Source organism: Corythoichthys intestinalis, chromosome 17 (genome assembly GCF_030265065.1).
Source record: "Corythoichthys intestinalis isolate RoL2023-P3 chromosome 17, ASM3026506v1, whole genome shotgun sequence".
NCBI classification, from domain to species: Eukaryota; Metazoa; Chordata; class Actinopteri; order Syngnathiformes; family Syngnathidae; genus Corythoichthys; species Corythoichthys intestinalis.
The window spans coordinates 32,327,363-32,344,124 of NC_080411.1; the positions used below are offsets into that span (position 1 = coordinate 32,327,363).

The following is a 16,762-nucleotide window of genomic DNA, read 5'->3' on the forward strand; positions in this document are numbered from 1 at the left end:
AATGTGGCTTTCAATAAATTTTACAATGAAGTTGACAGTATGAATAATTGACTTCAAGTGTAACTCATTGCCACAGTCAAGGCATAAACGCATAAACAGACACAAACATCATCTTACCAAATTGGTTAATTCGATTGCAGACGAGCGTTCCTCCTTTTGCCTGGCTTACAGAGTCAGGCGCCTTAGTGTTCCCCCGTCTTATTTCTTGTTTCACCCGCCCAAATTCCTTCTACCTTCTGGGGAAAGTAAAGGGGGGAAAGGTCTGGAAAAATCCTCATGACGGTCACGGGTTAGAGGCTCGTGGATAAGCCATTGAAGCGGCGTAATCACCGTGAAACCCCCGCGGACGTGAACGCAACACGATTATCCACTCGTGAGACCTTGTTGAAGTCAGCTGGTAGATTTATTTTATTTTTTTTTTTTGCTTATATGTATTGTGTTAGTGCAATGGTTCGACTTAAAATAAATAATTCAAACCAACCACTCCAATAATGACTAATATTAAAATAAACAGTAACATTGACTCATTGGTTCCCATTGACAGTGATAAATGTCCAATTCACGTGAAATGGAAAAGTTGGCTTCAGGCGTAGGTTTGGTGTCAACATTGGAAGGGACGATATAACGGCATAACCATAGGCGGAGTTTGACTTTTGGAGCAGGGAGGAGGGCACAACTTGTTAATGACCCCGAAACGCAGTGTCAGCAATAAAATTAACTTACAAGAATGTAGTAATAAGTTGAAAATGAGTGTTTTTTTTGGTTTCCCATCATTCTTGTGGGGAATTCCAAATCAGGCTATACAATACGTTTCGCCACGATTGTCATCCATTGAATATGATACGCCCACCGGTGTCGTGCCAATGTAGTTACCCAAGTCAAAAGTTGATCCCCTGGGCAGAGCCACTGCGCTGCACTGATTTGCTTAATTTGCATGTTTTGGTGATGTAGTTATCTACGAGGTTTTAAAACATGGCACATCCATAAAAAAAACCAAAAAAACATTTTTTTCCCGCCGTATAACGTAACATATTTACTGAAGGTAAAAAAGGAAATGTTTCACTGTTTTACTCCTAGGATGACCTATAAATGTTATTACTGTAAATCAAGTCCTTTATGGAGTTTCTTCAGTTTAATAAACGTCGATGTCCAAAATATATAACTGTGTTTTTTTTCTGGCATCAATTAATTGTTTAAGTCGACGTAACTAATAACTAATGTGTGTGTGTGTGTGTGTGTGTATACGCTCCTGTGGCCAGGGGACACAATTTTTGACGGGGGTAACTACATTGGCAAGACAAGGTGGTGGCTGTGTTGTACAATTAGTGTCTTTAATGGGGCAAATTGAAACTCCGCTCACCATTTGACGGTGATCTCCACCATTTCATGGTCCACATTTTCAATCTTTGGCTCTTGCTTAGTAGTTGTTTTCCCTTTTGAAAGCTTAGGTTTGGAAAAAATTATGTGTATCCATCTTGCCCCTTCGGTCCTCGGGTGGTTTTGGCTAAGCAAAGCAAATGACCATCTAAGGTGTAGTCACATGATCTGTTCAAAAAAATATTTTGGCCCATTTTTTTTTTGTTCATTTCATTCATTTTCGTTGTTTGTTTTATTGCTTTACAACTTTTATAGACGATATTTTACTGGAAAATTCTTAATTTTAAAATCATAAAGTATATAGGAAAAACAATCACATGCAATGACACTTTTCGGCCACCAGGAGGGAGCCTGGCCCCCCTGAAAATCCGCTTATGAGCATAACCTGCATGCACACTTTTTGCTCGGGATGGGACATTAATAAGACCAAACAGATCGGGTAAACAGGGGTCAGCGTAGGGTTGTTCCGATCATGTTTTTTTGCTCCCGATCCGATCCCGATCGTTTTAGTTTGAGTATCTGCCGATCCCGATATTTCCCGATCCGATTGCTTTTTTTTGCTCCCGATTCAATTCCAATCATTCCCGATAATTTTTCCCGATCACATACATTTTGGCAATGCATTAAGAAAAAAAATGAATAAAACTCGGACGAATATATACATTCAACATACAGTACATAAGTACTGTATTTGTTTATTATGACAATAAATCCTCAAGATGGCATTTACAAAATTAACATTCTTTCTGTGAGAGGGATCCACGGATAGAAAGACTTGTGACTTTGTGTATTGTGACTAAATATTAGGCCTGTCGCGATAACAAATTTTAGTGTGCGATAATTTATCTCATAAATTATTGCGATATGCGATATTATTGCGCCCCCCCAATTTTTTAAAAACCAATTTACAATAACACTGTGAGAATACAATATATATTAATAGATCAAGTACACCCATTTAAACGCGATAAATATTTACTTTTAAATTCAAAAATACTTTTTAAGAAATCACAACTAAAAACAATAGACCATGCCTCTTAAGTAAAAGACAACAATATTAATACCGCACAGAAACACAGAATAAATACAATGTGTTTTTCAAGAAAAAAAAACTGCACATAATAACTTAAGCATTTAGGCAAATGAAAACTTTTCCCCTCATAGCTTCTGCAATGGTGTTCCATAGGGATGCAGCGAATCAGTACGATTTTCGATACGGGGGACTCGATTTTTGATCCGATTCAATACATTTAATGCTCTGAAAAAAACAAAACAATTTTTTTTTTTTTTTTTTGCTAACGAGCAAAAATTAAATTGCCATCATATAAACATGCATTTTAGTGCATAATATTTATGTGCTTACTTCTTACTGATCCGAAAAAATTTTGTATACAAGTGCTGAGAACAATCTTTACTGTTTGTAAAGTGAGGCGGCGCACACTGTTGATTGCTACAGCTCTCTTAGCAGCTAGGTTTACTAATCCTATTTGTGGTCCGAATCCATCTGGGTCATGTACTGAATCAACATTATCTATAGTCACTGGTACGGATTGATTTGGCCTTCTTAACTTCCATTCAGTCATGACAGTTTAGAATTCGATGTAGTATATGGACTACGTGTCCCATAATCACTCTGGGCTCACGTAGCCAATGGCATGGGACGTAGCACATCTAGTTTGCCATTTCATGATATCTAGTGTGTGCGCGCATTAAAAAAGTTAGCAAACGCCGCTGTAGTCATGTCTGCTCATTACTGCACAACACCAGCATATGACAATCGACTTTCATAAACAGGACGAGTTTGAAGCACAGCGCTCTTAATTTGCTACTCAATGTTCATCATTTCCATTCAGCTGTCTGTCGTCAAAGCGAGGTTGTTCGTAGCAGCCAAGTCGGTAACAATGTTTTGGCGGACTTTGATTTAAATGTCCGGCGTTGTGCCGAAAAATAGCCGCCCCGCGTGAAATGTCACCCCTGACGGGAGCGCCCACATGTCAACAACACCGGCGCGCCGGAAATGGTCCGCAGTCAATCCAGAGCACTGACGCGGCTGGTATACGTTGAACAATAGGATATAATGGGAAGGATTGGCTCCGGTGCTATTTTTTTGCCGGACCTGGAATGAAGATGCATTTTGCGCAGTTGGTAACAAGGAATCCGAACTTTTAACAGCACGTCTGCCTCACGCGATTACCGCCTTCATTTTTATTTATCGTGCGATAAATGGAATTATTGCATATTGCGACAGGCTTACTAAATATTGCCATCTAGTGTATTTGTTGAGCTTTCAGTAAATGATACTGTGGCCATCCCAAATGCATGATGGGAAGTGCACCCTTGACTGTGCGTCGTGCTACAAATGGATATATCTTCTCTGCTTAGGAAAATAACTTATGGTGTTAAGTCAAAGGTCAATTGCCTCCTTGCTTCCCCATGTTACTTCCTATGATATTTTTAATCATAGGGAGAGGGATTGTAAGGTTAGAGCTGATTGAAGGAAGTCTCCTATAGCTGCCAAATTCACTCTACTCGTGTAGCGCTGTCTTTTATCTCTCTATGTAGGTAAAACGGCGTTAATACAGATTGAGCACGACAATGAGTGAGAGAGTCGTGCAGCGCATATATTGATAGTGTTAAATATTTTAACGTGTCACATTATTTAATAAAATTATTGCCGCCATTATCGGGATAGTTTTGATAACCCTACCTTAAGCCTAAATTAAACACTCTGGCTGAGTGTAACATATTATGTCCGTAACGTCAAATACAATGAAAAAACGATTTAATTGAAATATATATATATTTAAAAAAAGGCATGGCCGATATTTTTTTTGCCGATTCCGATACTTTGAAAATGACGTGATTGGACCCGATCGATCGGCGATCCGGACATCTCTAGGGTCAGGCCTACATTTCTCACGAATATGAACCCTAATTAACCCTTTATCACCGAACGTGTCGGCAGTGACGCGTTTACGCATGTCATCTTTGAAGCTTCGTCACGCTGTAATTATGTCACCTACGTGCCTCTGGTTGGTCTCATTTGAAAGTGCGGAAGTTGATGTCCACACCAGTTTTTATTTGAAGTCAATCGACCAAGAAAAACGGGAGATAATGTCATTTGAATTTTATATTTTTATTGCACTCATAAATAAGCATTAAAACGATGCATGGACCAAGTATCTATCTCCATATTTCCATCATTTCTTGTCCTTTTTCAAAACCGAAAGCAGCACAAAAGACTAAATATCCCAAGAGCCGTTGTGATGTCAAGAAGGACGGACCGAATGTGATCATTTATAATAAATTTCCGAGCGAGGCGCCAACTAATGAAAGGGAGGCATGTGAAGCACGTAACGGCCGGTTGGTTTGAGCAAGCAACTTTGAAACGTGTAGAATGAATCTAAAACTACATTTAGCGCAAGCTAATGCATTATTTCATTAACTCAAGGAAGAAGATCAGCCGTATTTGTCGTTTTCTTTGGATGAGTCGCCGTCTCGGCGAGTAGACGTGACAGCAGCGCGCAAACGGCGAAAGAGTAGGCTGTGTGACGTTGTGTGTGACGCAGCTCCGTGACCTGTTCAAGAAGAAGCTTTATTGAGTGCGCAAAAAAAAAAAAAAAAAAACCTTTATTGGGTTGCATGCCTGAAAAAATTGAATTGAACTGAACTACTTGTCAGTATTTTTTAAAATACTTTTTTTTCAGTGTTATATACAGTACTGTGCAAAAGTTTTAGGCAGGACACCTGCCTAAAACTTTTGCACAGTACTGTATATTTTTATTATATTATGTATATACAGGATATACTGTATGTATATATTTTCCCCAAGTGGAAGCTTCCATGATCCTAATAAATTTAATAATAAAAAATTTATATATACAGTACTGTGCAAAAGTTTTAGGCAGGTGTCCTGCCTAAAACTTTTGCACAGTACTGCATATTTTTTCTTCACTATAATCTTTTCAATTTCATATAGATGTGTGTTCGAGAAGCTTGATTGCAAGTATGTATATACTTTTGATAAGGTGATGTGTACAACACCTAACTTCACAAACAGATATCCTCCAAACCCTTTTTGTGTTAGATGATATATATAATCTTTTTTCTCACTATTTTGCACTGTATATAACCTGTTTTGACCATAGTATGTGTAAAGGCCAAAAACGCCTATGACCATACCTGCTGTTTGTGTTGAACTGTCAAACATAAAACTATTCAATCTTATTTTTTTCTATTGAATATTTATCCTAAAAAGTTGAATACATATTATTAAGCTTCAAAACAGTTGGTCGAACATGTTTGGTTGTCAATGGGACATCAACATTACAAATTTTGAAAAAAGATTTTGGGATTTTTTTTTTGTCTTTTTGGGTCCAAAATATGGATTATAATTGGTCAGTGAGGAAAACAACAGTTTGGACATGAAGTTCCTGGTGTCCTGAAAAAAGGGACCCAACTTGGCCAATGTAAACATTTTTTTCTTTGAAATATAAAGGCAACATCAAATGCATGCAAATTTGGCCAAAATAGGCTTAGGTGTTAAAGGGTTAATAGATATGCTGAATCAGAGGTGCTCATTACATCGATCACGATCGACATCGCAACGCTAGTATGGGTAGCTCGTAGCATCCCCCAAAAAACATTTTTTTCTTTTTTTTGTACATAGTTAATTGTGATTATGTTCAGTTGTGTGAGTAACATTTGCGGTTATGCAGCACCTGTCTCTCTCCAAGCAGATTCTTGCTCACGTTTTCCTGATTCTATAGTTTCCAGCAAAGTTCACTACATTTCTCACAGTTGAATTAACTTTAACCGTAGAAAACACACACAACAGGACACTTCTCTCTAAGCAGCTTCCTACTTAAGTTTTGCCTGTTAGCAAATTCACACAGTTTAATGCGATGCTAACTCTGATGCAGGTCGGACTTCAGTAGCAAAATCAGTGGTGTGTTCCCCACCTCCACAACATTGGCGTCTTTTTAAATTACTTACAGTGGCGGCTGCTGGTCGAAAAAAAAACAACTAATATCCCTCGTTTTCGAAGGGGGCGGAGGAGGCGGCATGTTGTCAACATGTATTCCTATCGGGGCTGTGTGAGTGTGAGCATGCGTGTGTGTGTTGGGGATGGGTTAAGTGTTCAGCCAATCAAGTGTGAACTTGGGGGGGATGGACCGGCGCATTCAGCAAGTAAAAAGAGGTAAATGTAAGTTAATGAAACTAATTCACTTAATAATTATTTCCTAACAACATATGGGAAGACAATCTAAATTACCTGTATAACTAAACTCATTATAAAATGCATATAAGGTTGCTTAAAGGTTAGTAAGCACAATTTGAACACCCTGAAAAGTTGGTAGTGTTATGTTCCTATGCAAACCTACGCCCTTGGTTGGCATCACACTACATCTTTTGCCGTCAATGCCTGCCAGTGAGTTAATAAGGAAGTGACCCAAAAATGTCCCAAAATTAATAGGGATTCCCCCCCCCCCCAAAAAAAAAGGACAGGAAAAAATGACCAATGGCAGAGCAAAACATCTTTATGTAATTTCTCCAGAAATTGCATTTTCTAGTTTGATTAAAATAATAATAATAGTTAAGACCTTTGAGATACATTGAGAAAACACGATTAGCAAAAAGGCTCAAATGTATCTTATTTTGTGTTAGGATTTCTGTTTTTTTGGCAGCACGGTATTTTACACTGAATTCGACAGCAATTTTTCTAGCTCAAGAACGCCATTTGCCTGATGCAGTGTTTCGTTTGTCCAGTAGGAGCTGCTGCTGGACCGTTGTTTTAATTCAAATTTAAACATAAAGCAGTAGCTTCATCAACTAAAAACGTCCTAGAGGCGTAGTAAAGAATAATTCTGAGTGAGGGCCATTCATATAAAAAGACAGTGTCCCGCTGTATTGCTCAGGCTGCACTGCAGCGTCTATTCACAGGCGCGATCCCACTACTGAGCGGCACGGGGGCTTTGACCTGCTCCGTTTCCGACCTGGGCCGGTGCACCCCTCCTTAGGCGACCTGGTGGTCCCGGGCTCCCCCAGGAACACCATATCGATACCGAACTTAGTGCGGACACCCGATCGACATAGCGCACTGCAGCTCAGAACTCCTGAGCTCAAACGATCCAACAGTCTCAGCCTCCCAGTAGCTTGGATTACAGGCACTCGCCACCGCGCCCGGCAAATGTTGCCTGCTCTCATTGGAGTTTTGTCTTTTACTTACATGACGTAACGTGTATGACGTATATCGCCGGAAGTACTCAGAAGCCTCATCTAGTGGAGACTGAGAGAAAACCCAGATGCGATTATATCTTTTTTATTTCCTTGATGAATGAATGAACTCACCAAATATACATAATAAGCTTTCGAGGAATATATAAGTGAAAAAAATACAAGTTAAAAAAAAAGGAAATATATATATATACACGTACAAATATACACAAAATTGAATATACTGTATAACTAAAAATTGGGAAATCCTAAATTCAAAAGTCATAAAGATTTTTTTAATTCATAAAAATAATTAAGAAAATATAGAAAATTAAAAATAAAATTACGAATCAAGATTTTTCAAATGTAAAAAAGAGGAAAAAGTTAGGTCATATTTTTAAATTAATTTAAAGGATTAAGAAAATATGGGAAATTAAAATTACAAACAAAATACAAACGCAAGATTTTTCAATGTAAAAAAGGAGGAAATTGTTAATAAATTACTCCTTTTTATTTATTTTTAAAATTTGCAACCAAATATGCTTTTTACTATTTCTGTCTGACAGATACGATATAATATTAATATATTATAATATAATATAGACCCTACTCACCTACGTCACAAAATGACGTGTCGCTGTATCCGGCCGCCATATTGTCCGGTTTTTTTTAGACTTATTCTCATTGTTTTCAATTAGTCGTGCAAGTTATAGAGCAATTCATGGAAGCCCCGGTGTTATCTGACGCTGTAAACTCATTGGATGCGTTGCATAAAAGGCGTTATGTGGAAAAGCTTCAGTTTATCCATTCGCCAGATCCATATTTGATGCCTAAATCGATGTTTTTCGACCCGCTGTCTTCGCCGTCTTTGCCTGACATCTGCTAGCTACCCTGATATTTACAACTATCTTGTCCACACAAAATCAGCCTATTCTCACGAAAGTTTGAAAAACTTTAAGAGCTTGGAGGCTTATAAATACTTCGTTGCTGGTTGGGTGAAACAGGTCCTCGTCCACGAAAATTCGGCAGGAATCTATCTTGTGCTCGGGAAGGTGAGTTACGAAATTTTCAATTCAAAATCTTTTGTTCTTGCTAACATCCACTGTCTAGTCTAATGTATTTCATGTCATTTGTCAATGGAGCTAGGGCTTTTAATGTTTATATGGTTTAGCGATAGCACTCTCACTATACATATATAATATGTAATAAATATGAAGTGCGATAGCACTACTCCAGATTGTCCCTAGTTGAATTTATTTTTTGGCTTTTGACCTCAATAGTGAAATTGCAAATTAATTGTATGACAACTGTCTTATTATCCCCTTATAATTATATATTTTCAGGTAGTTCATTCACAACGTCTGAGTGTATGTTGTCGGCGATTAGCCTAGCAATGATCTTAATTGTGGTTGTCAGCCCAAAACCCTCTAAATATATATTAAATGCATTTTACCAGATATAAAATGACTACTACATAATCTGTGGTAGTCGTTTGGAGCCCAGTTTTCTCGTCGAATTGCAGCAGTCAATCTTGCTCTCCTCTCCGAATCTCTCGGAATACGGTAAAACTTCGTCTCTCCGTCTATAATCTATAATATAATATCCCTGATATCTAATGTGTGTGTGTCTGTTTGTTAGGGGGGGTCAAGTCATCAGCATTCAAATAAGCATTTCGGAGGGGAAAAAAATGAACCAGCACATTCAGCAAGTGAAAAGAGGTACATGTCCCAGATAGCAGACCAAGGTTGAAAAGAGGTTGGATCAACATTCCACTGTCGATCTTATATAATTGAATCAACGTTATTTTTGTACCCTCAATTAATGTTGTTTCAATGTTGAAATCCCTACAGAACCTTAACGTTATTTCGATTATTAATAATATTGGAACAACGCTGAATCAATGTTATGTTTTCGACCAAAACGCTTGCTCATCCATAATTCAATGACTTTTCATATTTCCCGGTCAATCAAAAATCAACTATTTGTCAACATTAGTTCATCAACCATAAAACAATGTAAATCCAACCATCGCCTGACATACCATAGAACAACGTTGTTTCAACATCACTTGACGTCGAAAATTTCGATGTCAACCATACTGATGATTTTGATGGAAAATCAATGTTTATTCAATGTCGGTCTGCTATCTGGGGTAAGTCTGAACATAATGAAAATAATTCACTTAATAATGGTGGGGTCAATTACAACAACTAAAACATATGGGATGACAATCTAACCCATGACACATAACTGAAGTCATTATATAATGCAAATAAGGTTGCTTAAAAGTTGGTGGGGACAGTTTGAGCATCCTGAAAAGTTGGTAGTGTTTTGTCTCTACCGTCCCTATGAAAACCTACGCCCTTGGAATATATTATAATATAATCGAAAAGAAAATAAGATACATTGGTGGAATATATTGTATTGTATTGTATTATTCATTCATTCATTTTCCATGCTGCTTTATCCTCACGAGGGTCGTGGAGGTGCTGGAGCCTATCCCAGCTAACGACGGGCAGTAGGCAGGGGACACCCTGAACTGGTTGCCAGCCAATCACAGGGCACAAGGAGACATACAACCATTCACTCACACACCCACACCTACGGACAATTTAGAGTGCTCAATCAGCCTACCATGCATGTTTTTGAGATGTGGGAGGAAACTGGAGTTCCCGGAGGAAACCCACGCAGGCACGGGGAGAACATGAACTCCACACAGGAAGGCCGAAGCCCGGGATTTAAACCTTGATCACAGAACTGTGAGGCGGACGTGCTAACCACTCAGCCACTTTGCCGCCTATATTGTATTGTATTATTTATATTACAGTGGGGAAACAAGTATTTGATACACTGCCAAAGGGTTTTCCCATTGACTGTGTATCAAATACTTGTTCTCCCCACTGTATATAATATAATATAATATAATATAATATAATATAATATAATATAATATAATATAATATAATATAATATAATATAATATAATATAATATAATATTTACACGAAACTTCACGGTTTTGGAAGCACTGGCATACATGCTTGTGCTGTGTTGTTGTGATTTGGACATTGAGTCTGTTAATAAATCTATTATATTGTATTATATTATATTATGTTGTGTTGTTTTGTATTGTATTGTATTGCATTGCATTGCATTGCAGTGCTTTGTATTGTATTGTATAGTATAGTACCGGTATAATATTATATTATATAAGGTTATGTTATGTTATGTTATGTTTACACGCAACTTGTCACGATTTTGGAAGCACTGGTGTATGATCCTTATAAAAGTGGGTCGCTAGAAGACCCAGTGCTGTTTAGTGCAGTCCACTTGTTATTATTTTGTTATTATTCTCTTGCTTGTGCTGTGCTGTTGTGATTTGGACATTGAGTCTCTTGATAAATATTTTGTATTGTATTGTATTGCATTACATTACATTACATTACATTACATTACATTACATTACAATATAATATAATATAATGTAATTACATTACATTACATTACATTACAATATAATATAATAATAATAATAATATAATATAATGTAATGTAATGTAATGCAATGCAATGCAATGCAATGTAATGTAATGTAATGCAATATAATACAATACAATACAATACAAAATATTTATCAAGAGACTCAATGTCCAAATCACAATAACACAGCATATTATATTATATTATATTATATTATATTATATTATATTATATTATATTATATTATATTATATTATATTATATTATATTATATTATATTATATTATATTATATTATATTATATTATATTATATTATATTATATTATATTATACAGAGTATTGAGTGTTCAGTGATGGTAGTGATAGGTGGGTGATTGTCCTGCGCGTGGTCCACGCGGCCCCCCAGCAACCCCGTTTCTGGGGGGGCAGCTGGAGCTGTTTGGACGGCGGGACAGAGAGGGAGCTAGAATCTCCTCTCCAGCTGCCATCCTACTGCTGCTAAGGCTACTGCTCCTGCTCCTCCCCCCTCCAACACCACCTCTGCCTCCTCCTCCTCCTTGTACACCACCGGAGCCACTTCTTTCTCATCACATCCTGAGGTAAATACGGCTGGATTTAAATCAAATACACACAGGGGCTCCATCGCCACCTCATCTTGCACACCGGGCGCCCCCTTTGGAAGAGCGCTCTCCAGCTCGACTAGATCCGGGACGGACGCTCCCGGACGGCGATTTTGTGCTTTTGTACCCCCTCTCCGTTTCCTCCCTAGCGGTCGGGTCTGGGTTACGCTCCTCTGGCGAGAGGCACCGAGGTTTTGTGAGGAGGAGGAGATGCGACGTTGAAAGGCCAGCGCCGACTCCGAGCGAGCGAGGTGAAAACCCTGAGACACTCACCCTAGCCTGGCCGAGAAAACGCGCGGCTAAGGCAGCTAGCTGGTTCCGATCCGGAGCCGGGGATGCAACTTACGTCTCGACCTAGCCAGCTAGCCTAGCTACATCTCCGGTATGTTGCTAGCCGGCTAACCCCGACTTACTTTTGCAGGCGCCGCTCGCATTATACGTCTACTACGACGTTTAAGTCAAAGGAACTGAGTCGTTACGTACTGACAAGCGTCAATAAGGTGATTTAATGTCGTTACACATGGCTCGGAGTGTCTCTCGGAAAAAAACCTTAGTCTGACGGCGTAACAAAAGGCAGGAATTGAGACACGGTCGACTGAAATGGCCATCCTTTCTTGTTTTGTTGTTAGCACGGACATGCTAGGCTAACTCAACGCAGGGGCACAATTACGTTCTGTTCATATTTATGAACACAATATACGCGCTCTATTACATTGCTATAAGTGCGTCTTTTGCACAGGGGGGCTCAATGGAACTCACGGGAGGATGAAAACGTTTGTAGGAGCAGCACCTCTGGGTCAGACATGGAAGTTCCCGTGCAGGCTGGCTTGGAAGGCCTCCATACACTATTACACCCTTGTAATAAAACTAACATAATGTTAATTAATGATGAACACTCTAATACGCCAACAATACTGGCAGCCTGGAAAATACACGGGTTTTCAATAATATATTTTTCATTGTAGAATACAGATGTATCTTTTCACAATTATACACCATTGAATTAGTGCTCGAGCAGTTAGAGCACAGACGCACGTAATTTTGCAACACAGCCCATAGCTGTCATTCATTTGCCTATTACCATTCTTAAGTGTTTATAGAATGTACATACTATTTTGCTATGTTCACAGTATCACATAGGCGGAGTTTGACTTTTGGGGCAGGGGGGGCACAATATGTTGAGGACCCCGAAACAAGCATTAAAATTAACTTACAAGAATATTTATAATAGTAAGTTGAAGCTGCTTAGGCTATACTTTTTGCCAAGCTCGTCAGCCATTGAATATGGTACGCCCACCGGTGTCGTGCCAGTGTAGGTACCCCAGTTTGGGTGGAGCCACTGCACTGCACTGATTTGTTTGATATCTGTGTTTTGGTGATGTAGTTTTCTACGAGGTTTTAAAACATGGCACATCCATCAAAAAAAACCTTTTTTTTTCTGTCGTATATCCGTGACATACGTACTGAACGTTAAGAAAGGCAATGTTTCACTGTTTTATTCGTGGGATGACCTATAACTGTTCTTACTGTAATTCAAGTCTTGTATGGAGTTTCTCCAGTTTAGTAAACGTCGATGTCTAAAATATATAACTGTGGTTCTTTTCTGGCTTCAATTAATTAAGTCGGCAACCCTCATAACTAATGTGTGTGTGTGCGCTCCCGCGGCCAGGGGACACAATTTTTGACGGGGGTAACTACATTGGCAAAACACCGGTGGTGGCTGTTGTTCAATTAACGTTTTTAGTGGGGCAAATTGAAACTCCGCTCACCATTTTGACAGTAGTCTCTCGTGTTTCATGGTCCACATTTTCAATCCTTGGTTCTTGCTCAGTAGTTGTTGTTGCTTTTGAAAGCTTAGGTTTGAAAAAAATTACATATATCCATCTTGCCTTTTCGGTCCTCGGGTGGTTTTGGCTAAGCAAAGCAAATGACCGCCGAAGGGGTTCACACTTAATCTGTTTGAAAAATAATTTTGACCTATTATAAAAATACTTTTTTTTCTCGTTTTATTCATTTTTGTTTTTTTATTTTACTGCTTGACAACTGTTATAGACAATATTTTACTGGAAAATTCTTCATTTTAAAATTATATACTGTATAGGAAAGTCAATTACATGCAATGACACTTTTCGGCTTATCCCCTTATGCAGTAGCATCTATATTCCAGTTTCCCCACAACACAATTCTACTTTCGAAATATCTCAGAGCGGACCGCCAAATAAGATTTTAAAAATATATATAAATACAGCATAGTTTTTAAAACCATGGAATGAGCACTTCAACTGTCTCTAAAGTCTGCCATAACAAATGAACAAATGACATGACTTAGTCTATTACCCACACTGCTCTTCTCACAGATAATGCTCCTTTTGCATTATTGAACTGAGGTTTTAAGGGCAAGTGACACAATTTGATACATCGCAGTAATTTTGAGACAATGTGCCAACTTGGAGACACTTTAGAAAGTAAAAGCTTATCAGTGGATATTGTTTAAACTTCACAGCCAATCTGAGTACACTTAAAAAAATGAAACATGGTATTTATGCAAGGGATTTCACACAACTGCTTTAGGTAACTATTAGGTTATGTAGTTAAATGAAAACTGCCTAAATGATTTAAGTAAGACAAACTACTTGAACAAGTTAAGCAATTCCTATTCAAACCATTTACATGCAATATGTGTCACCTACTTTTGTTTTTTACAATAGCAGTGTTAATTTTAAATATTGATTGTGATGTTGTTAATATTCTGGACGAGTAGGGGACCTTAGTGCAGAACATGGGCCTAACTGGCAATTGTACCCTACTGTTCTGCTCGCAAGAGGTAACAGAGGGACTTTGGATCCCTTAAAGTGCCTGTGACAGCATAAAAAAATCCTAAATAGCATTATTATGTGAATTAGAATCATATTTTGAGACGATTCGACGATATACAACAATTTGGTTAAACGCAGATGACGAAAAATTAGTTTTTTAATCTGCCGTTTAGCCCCGCCTGTCATTATAGTGGTCTAGCGTCCCCTACTGGAGGATGACGTCGGCAGGGTCACGATTTCAGCTGATTTGGATTTCAGCCCATTGAGAGGGACGATTCAGAACGAGGAACATAGCGACAGAGAGCAGCAAAATATCATTCTTTCAATCTCTCTACTCAATATTTTTATAGGATATTCTTTTTATCTAGGTATTTTTTCCCTATTGCTAAATAAATGGTATGGTCATGACAAATAACAGTCTTGTGTTAAATGGAATATGAAATATTAAAAAAGCATTTATTCAGTTCGACAGGGAAAAATTACTGCATAATGGTCAAAACTGTCGACTTCTTGCACCTCCCGAATGGTATTTTATGTCACCGGAGTTAGTCAGGCTTTTGTCATTTCCCAGCCCTGGCTTCGGAGACGGAGGAAAGAGCAGGGGGCGTGACAGCTAGCCGACATGCTCACCCGAACCGAGCGGCGTTTCTAAGTTTTTTCTCGCCTTTCAAAAATGAAAAATGACACAAAACTATCCCAACTCATGTCACACACGGCAGCAGGGTTGATTGTCTTCACCGATCAGTCAGCCCACGGCGGCGGGCAGTGCTTGTCGCCAGGGAGAGAAGGGGAAACGCCGAAAATGTAAACAAAACAGGAGTAGTATCATCACCCACGAAATGCAAGCCACCTCCTTATTAGAACATTTTGCCATGGTCCCAGTATTTGACATAATATAAAATACGAAGCTTACTCATTTCCTTGTCCGTCCAATGGTTCATCGGTTGTCGGACTTGTTTTGCCCATAGCGGTGAACAAGAATCTTTTGGAAATCCAAAAAGCCTCACACCATTCTCCCTGGTGCAGCAACAAAAGCCTGCAGCACATTAGGCTGGCGTGATGTGAAAAATAAACAAATTAATCCACAAAATCAGCTGAATGCGCAGTCCATCTGCATGCTATAAAGCAATGGCTTTGTTGTGAGATGGTGACCCAGGTGACGTCACATTCGCATTCTTCCTCAACCTGAGACTGGAGCCAGAAGTCACTCATTTTAATGGCGCAGGATTTAAAAAATTGAATAAATAAATCAATCTTTTCCGCACACATCAAAGCGGTTCAGGAGCGTAAAATAACGCGTGGAATATGAAATAAACATACTTTTTGCTGTCATGGGCGGTTTAGGGAGGACAGAAGTCAGGCTCACTATTATGTGTATTTTTTTCAACTGAGCACACTCCAGCTATTTACAGACAACACTGCTTACAGATGTGGTGTCACCTCACCCACAAGTCTTTGTGCCTACTTTGTTTTCTGACACATGCACTTGAACTTGTTTTCGTCAACGATGACTATAACGAAAACATTTCGTCAACGCACATTTTTTCCTGACGATAACGAGCTTAAAAACATGTCTTGGGAGACTAAAACATGGTGACACGAATGCCAGTTTTCGTCTGACGAGACGAGAACAAGACGAAAATGCGCCATAATTTTTGGTCACATGTTCACAATGTGTGTCTGGTTGTGTCACTCATGTGACGTGCTACGCCCCCCCCCCCAATTCACCCGCTAGTGTCCTCTCCAGTCTTCTCATTGCCTGTTTTGAGATACGCTAAGGTTTGCCTTTTCTTGGCGAGAGAATATGCAATGTTCCTTTAGCCTTGAAAGGTCTGTGCTGAGTGATCATCACACACTTAATGTAACTCGTAGCGTTAGCATAGCATTCACGTTCAGATAGCATTAGGCTATGACTAACGGCGAGCGTCCTCTTAGACTCTCAGAGAACTTTTTAACATAAAGTTTGTGGCGTCCAGGTGGGTATAATTATTATTTGTTTCATTTTGCAGACAAAGCCATTTTTATTAAACGTCCACTAAAACTACACGAAATTAGTGTTGAGTTTTCCTCTACAAAAACTAGACGAAGACAAACACATTTTGAGATGACTAAAATATGACTAAGACTAATAAGTATTTTCGTCCAAAAGACTAAGACGAAAATTAAAAGGGCTGCCAAAAACAATACACTAATCGACCCCCAATAAATTGACACCAAAAAACTCATCTCCACTGATTTTGCTGTGTATGGCAT

General features: G+C 38.7%; 2 protein-coding genes across 4 annotated transcripts in view; one reads left to right on the forward strand and one right to left on the reverse strand.

Annotated features, from left to right (window-relative positions):
• The window catches only part of mlana (melan-A), an 18,507-nt gene extending 6,038 nt beyond the window's left edge, over nt 1-12,469 (reverse strand). Inside the window, exons 1-2 of one of the 3 annotated variants that reach the window (XM_057818649.1) lie at nt 12,453-12,469; nt 118-236 (exon numbers count right to left, since the gene is read on the reverse strand). The gene's annotated coding sequence lies outside the window, so the exon portion shown is untranslated. Of the gene's footprint in view, nt 1-117; nt 314-12,452 lie in introns of those variants that run through there. The other 2 variants (XM_057818648.1, XM_057818650.1) reach the window with 2 other exon arrangements.
• The window catches only part of LOC130905341 (nipped-B-like protein B), a 78,494-nt gene continuing 73,338 nt past the window's right edge, over nt 11,607-16,762 (forward strand). The window contains exon 1 of the mRNA XM_057818640.1: nt 11,607-12,075. The gene's annotated coding sequence lies outside the window, so the exon portion shown is untranslated. The remainder of the gene's footprint in view (nt 12,076-16,762) is intronic.